This window comes from Mustela nivalis (assembly GCF_964662115.1).
Source record: "Mustela nivalis genome assembly, chromosome: 17".
Classification (NCBI taxonomy): Eukaryota; Metazoa; Chordata; class Mammalia; order Carnivora; family Mustelidae; genus Mustela; species Mustela nivalis.
The window spans coordinates 51,103,951-51,110,074 of NC_139036.1; positions in this window are offsets into that span (position 1 = coordinate 51,103,951).

A 6,124-nucleotide genomic window follows, 5' to 3' on the forward strand; every position below is an offset into this window, starting at 1 on the left:
TGACGACCAGGTTTGGGGAAGGTGCCAGTTGGGGCAACACTCAAAATGACACTGCGGAAATAGTTGGGTAAGGACACCATTCAGGATTCACTCTATGGGATGTGACTAGAAAAGCAGTTAATGAAAGCAATGCAGTCTTGACATTCTGTGTGGTTCCCTTGTGCCTTTGATACAGATCGCAAATGAACATTAAGTAGCCTGACGGCTTCCTGATTATTTATTCTTTAATCTCTCCCTGGCTGGTCAATGCAAATGAGTTCGTGTGGAGAGGCAGCCCAGAGCATACTTCCTCCCTGATGGCAGATCAGAAGTGGCATCTTGGTTTCCGGTGTCCCACCTGTGCTGTGAATTGTCTCAACTTTTCACGTCTCGCGCCATCGCTTTGTAGCCTTGGTTTCCTTCTGGAAACACTTGTTTCCTTCGGTTTCTGTGACTCCATTCTCTCCTGGTGTGCTGCCTGCTTTCTAAATGTTCCTTCTGGACCCCCCCTCTTCCCTAACCTCTCAACCTTGGTCCTTCTCAGGCCACCTTCCTTCTTCCCTTTCCTTCTCTCAAAACACCTCCACCCCCATGGTTTTGTAATGAATAAGCTGGTGATTTCCAACCAGCACCTGGATGGTCCCTCACAGGTGTCCCAAGGTCCCCGCACACTCCGTGTGTTCCCACGCACCTTCGCTGTCCCACCTGTGCTCTCTGAATCAGTGAATGGCAACAGCATTAACCATTGTCTAAGTCAGAAACCTCGGCGTCATCTCTGGATGCCCTCCTGGGTTCCCACACATCAGTCCCTGGGTTCTGTGCCTCTTGTTTCCTTAATATCTCCGGAACCTGCCCAGCTCTGCTTACCTGTATCGACACTTTTTTTTTTTTTTAAAGATTTTATTTATTTATTTGACACACACACACACAGAGATCACAAGTAGGCAGAGAGGCAGGCAGAGAGAGAGGAGGAAGCAGGCTCCCCGCTGAGCCGAGAGCCTGATGCGGGACTCGATCCCAGGATCCTGAGATCATGACCTGAGCTGAAGGCGGAAGCTTAACCCACTGAGCCATCACTATCTTTCACCTGGATCACTGCAACAAAACCCCTAATAGGTGTCCTTGCTCCAGGCTCCTCATACTTCCTACTTCTTCCCTTGCTTCATTACAAGCAGAGTGATTAAGTGGATAGTGGGCCACTTCTCTTTACTGCGCGTGACCTTTCAGTGAATCTCCAGAGGCTCTAAGAAGAAAACCCAACTTCTGCAGCAGAGGTTGGCCCATGCCAGGCCTGTGGGTTGAATCTGTCTCACCGCGTGTTTTCGTATGGCCCACAAGTTGACAATTACTGCAATTTTAGTTTTTTATTTAAATTCAATTAATTAATGTATAATGTATTATTGGCTTCTGAGGTAGAGATCAGAGGTTCATCAGTCTCGTATAGTATCCAGTGCTCATTACGTCACCTGCCCTTCTTAATGCCTGTCACCCAGTTACCCCATCCCCCCCCACCTCCCCTCCAGCGACCCTGTTTGTTTCCTGATTAAGAGTCTTGTATGGTTTGTCTCAGTCTCTGCTGTCATCTTGTTTTATTTTTAGCTCTCTTCCCCTATGATCCTCTGTTTTGTTTCTTAAACTCCACATATAAGTGAGATCACACGATAATCTTCTTTTTCTGATTTTTACATTTTTAAATTGTTGAAAAAAAAATCCAAGGAATGTGACATGTGAAAAGGATGTGAACTTTGTTTAAAATATACAAAAAACTCTTAGAACTCAACAAATCGAAAACAAACAATTGAATTTAAAACTGGGCAAAAGGTCTTAACAGACATACCTTGCCAAAATACAAAGATGGCAAATAAACATACAGAAAGATGTTTAATGTCATACGCTATGAGGGAATTGCAAACACAAACAATGGAGAGATGTCGCTACACACCTAACAGAATACCTGACATCCCAAACACTGAAAACGTGGCATGCTACTGAGGACATGGAGGGGCAGGAACTATCATTCACTGCTAGGGGGAATGCAAAATGGTGTGGCCGCTTCGGAAGACAATTGGGTGGTTTCTTACAACACTAAACATACTCTTATCCTATGATTCAGCAGTTGTGCTCTTTGGTATTTATCCGAATGAGCTGAAACATGTCCACATAAAAATCTACACAAGATGGGCACCTGGGTGCCTCAGTTGGTTAAGTGTCTGACTCTTGGTTTCGGTCCAGGTCATGATCTGAGGGTCGTGAGATCTGTGTCTGCCTCTGCGCCTGACATGGAGCCTGCTTGGGATTTTCTCTTCTCTTTTCCCTCTACCCCTGCCCCCCAAAATACCCTGTACATGAATGTTTATTGCCAAGTCATAATTGCCAAGACTTGACAGCAAGATGTCCCTCAACAGGTGAATGCATAAATAAACTGTGGTCTGGCCACACAATGGGAAGTGATCGGTACCAAAAAGAAATGAGCTATGAAGTCATGAAAAGATATCAAAGAACCTTATGCATAATATCATGTGAAAGAAGCCCATCTGAAAAGGCTACATGCTGTAGGTTTCCACCTGTATGACGACGTGCAAAAGGCAAAGCTCTGGAGACAGTAAAAAGATCTGGGTTTGCTAACAGCTCAGGGAAGGCAAGGAGGGATAAACCGAATCTGGTGGACCTTTAGGGCAGTGAAACTTTCTATATGAAAACATTCTATAGGATACTATAATAGCAGATGCCTGTCATTATACATTCGTTAAAACCCATGGAATGTGCAACACCAAAAGTGAATCTTAATATAAACAGTGGATTCCAGCTGATAACATTGTATCAATATTGGCTCATCATTTGCTACAAATGTCCCACACTAATGCAAAATGTTGATAGGGGAAAATGTATGGTGGGTGGGGGTGAGATGCTATCTGGGAATTCTCTGGATTTCACACTCAATTTTTTTGTAGACCTAAAACTCAAAAACTAAAGATTATGGATTCAAAAATTACATCAATTTCAGTGTTCCCAATGTATTATTGGAACCTGTGCATGTCATTCATTTACATGTTATCTATGGCTCTCTTTGGGCTACAAAGTCTACCTTGAGAAGTTACCATGGTGACCAGATAACTAGAAAAGCCTAAATCAGTTACTTCCTTGCTCTTTTTGGGAAAGAACGGGCTGACCCTTGGTCTAAGCCTTTCTGCGTGAGGCTGTCATTTACTCTTCCAGCTTCCTCCGCACCCTGCTGCCTCCCATCTCATCCTTCAGTCATCGGAAAAATATTTTCCCTAAGAACCCAAACACTCTCTTGTCCATCAGTTTCCTCTACTGGAAAGACCAGGCAGGACTCCAGCAGAATTTTATGTGTCGCAGCATCTCTTTGGGGAAGCCTTCTCTGACCTCCTGAGTCTGAGTTAGGTGCCCCTTTGGTGCTCCTTACCCTCTCTCACATATCACCCTGTCTTTGAAAAATGTTATGTTCTTGCTGATTCCATGAGACTGTGAGCTTTTGAGGGTGGGGCCATGGCTCTTCTCTGCATCCTTGGCGCCCGAGTGCCTGCTGTGTGGATGCCAAGGGAACATTTTTCAAGACTTCTGAACCTGGCATGCATGCATGGATGGGCTTCAGAGTATGTGAAATCAGGTGGTAAATGTCATATGTGTGTCTGTTTAGGCATATTTTCTGGGCAGGAAGCCTGTTGTTTTATGAGCTCCTCCAAAGGGGTCAAGACCAAAAAATTTTAAATTAAAAAAATTAGATTTCCTGGAAGAGGTATGGATACATGGTTAGCAAATTGCCAATAGGGATACATTAACAAGATTTGTTGACTTCATTCATTTGAGAGAATGAAAGTTCCTGACCCAACTCAACACAGCCAAAAGGTCTTTGTGGATGAAGGACCCACCACTGTTTTTGTTAAGCCCCATATTCATGACCTATTGATATAAAGTTAGCATTAGTTAAAAATAACATAGGCATAGGAGATGGATATACAGAGGAAGAATATTTAGAAGAGATATATACAGATATCTGGGCTGAACTTGATTCATGTTTATGATGATTAATTTTACATGTCAAGTTGGCTAGTCCCTGAAGCCCAATTTTTGGCTAAACGTTAAGTCTGTTTGTTGTTGAGAGGGTATTTAAGGTATTTTCCAGATATGATTAACCTTTAAATTATAGACTTTAAGGAAAGCAGATTACCTTCCGTACCATGGGTGGGCCTCACCCAATCAGTTGAAGGTCTTCAATGAAAAGATTGAGGTTCACTGAGAAAGGAGTTTGGCCTCCAGGCTGCCTTGACACTCAAGGCTAAAACATCAACTTTCTCTGGGGGTTTCTATCCTGTTGGCATACGCTGCAGACATTGGATTTGCCAGCCCCCCACTATTATCCAAGCCAATTCCTTACAATAAATCTCTGTACCTTACTTAATACAACTCTCTCTCTCTCTCATTGAAATTCATGGATTTAAATACACTACTTTGGATAAAGCTATGTTTTGGATGAAGCTGTTTTCACTTGGAAAACTCTTTATTAGACCCAGGATTGCCACTCCTCTGGTTTTGTGTTTCATTATTTTCAATTAGTGCTCAAGGTAAACACCCCTCCTGAGTTTACATAAGCATTTGCCAGTGAGAAAAAGTAGGAAAACTTTTGTCATTTGAATGCTTGCTGGATTTGGGTTATGTTTGAAATCACAACCTTGAGTTCTTTCAGAAGCACAAATACTCAGCCCTCCCGTGTACTACAAATAGGATTTTTTTAGTCTGAAAAGTTCTCCTTGGAGATCTGAACTATGTGGATCTGTCCTGAGCCACTGGAAACTAAGCATAAGAAACAGGAAGAAATGGGCTGCCAAAATATTCCTTCCTTCTACATATAGGCTTTCTTGGTTCTACTTCTGCTTCCTGAATGCACCACTGATATTTATTTTGCTTTTAAAATTGTTTGCAATCATTTTGCAAACATTGTAATGGCAACTAATGGGTTTTTCTTTTTTTTTAAAGAGAAAAATTTAACTGTAACTGCCTTAGAACCCGCTTTTTAAAATTTATTTTTATTTTTTAAAAGATTTTTATTTATTTATTTGACACAGAGAGAGAGAGATCACAAGTAGGCAGAGAGGCAGGCAGAGAGGCAGGCAGAGAGACAGAGAGGGAAGCAGGCTCCCCGCCGAGCAGAGAGCCCGATGTGGGGCTCCATCCCAGGACCCTGAGACCATGACCTGAGCCGAAGGCAGCGGCTTAACCCACTGAGCCACCGCCCCTAGAACCCGCTTTTGTTGTATTTTTCAGGGACATAGGCCAATGGAAAAGCTGACAGACCTTGGAATCAAGGGCAAAAGGCCTCTGGAGGAGAGAAAGTGGCACAGAAACTATGGTGGGACAAGTGTCACTTCCGAAGTGTAATTTACAAGTTGTTCCTCTCCCAGCTTCGTGGCGTCACCGAAAGAGCATTTGCACGATTTGGAAACCACGGATGCTGTTTAGTTTTTCAGAACAGCTGTCTCCGTGACCTCTCCCCAGGCTCAACTATCTACTGCCCGTTTCCCTTTTTGTCTTTTGAAGCCCCAGCATCTAAGGATTTGGCAGCCCGCACAGGGTTGAGCACCACTGACACAGGAAATGGTCCATGGCTGGACTGGTGCCTGAATGCAGCTGAATGGGGACACACACCCAGGCCTTAGCAAGGAAGCAGCTGTCACTCAAAGCCCTCAGCAGCTCAATGTCACCAGCTTGCTCATCTCCCTGTTGGAAGTGTCTTGACTGTCTTAGGAAGGTAACACTAATGACGGGACGCAGGATAGCTTGGGCTTTGCCTTGTAGTTTGGGTGGCTCTTTGGATAGGAGAGAAGAACGTGGGAGATACACTTGCACTTATTCATTGTATCCCACACTGTGCTGGGCACTTAATCCCCTATGTTCTGCAAAGGCAGAGATCCTTGCCTGGGTGTGAGCCACAACAGCCGCGTGGTCTTGGGCATGTCACTGCACTTCTCTGGGCCTCATTTTCCTTCTGCAGCACAAGCACCAGCACCTACACCACAGAGTTATTATGAGGACTAAGGTAACTATCATGTGGGAAGCACTCAGGGCAGTGCTGGGAACATGTGTGCCATTATGAGCTTTCTGGGTTAATTTCAATACAGCCCTG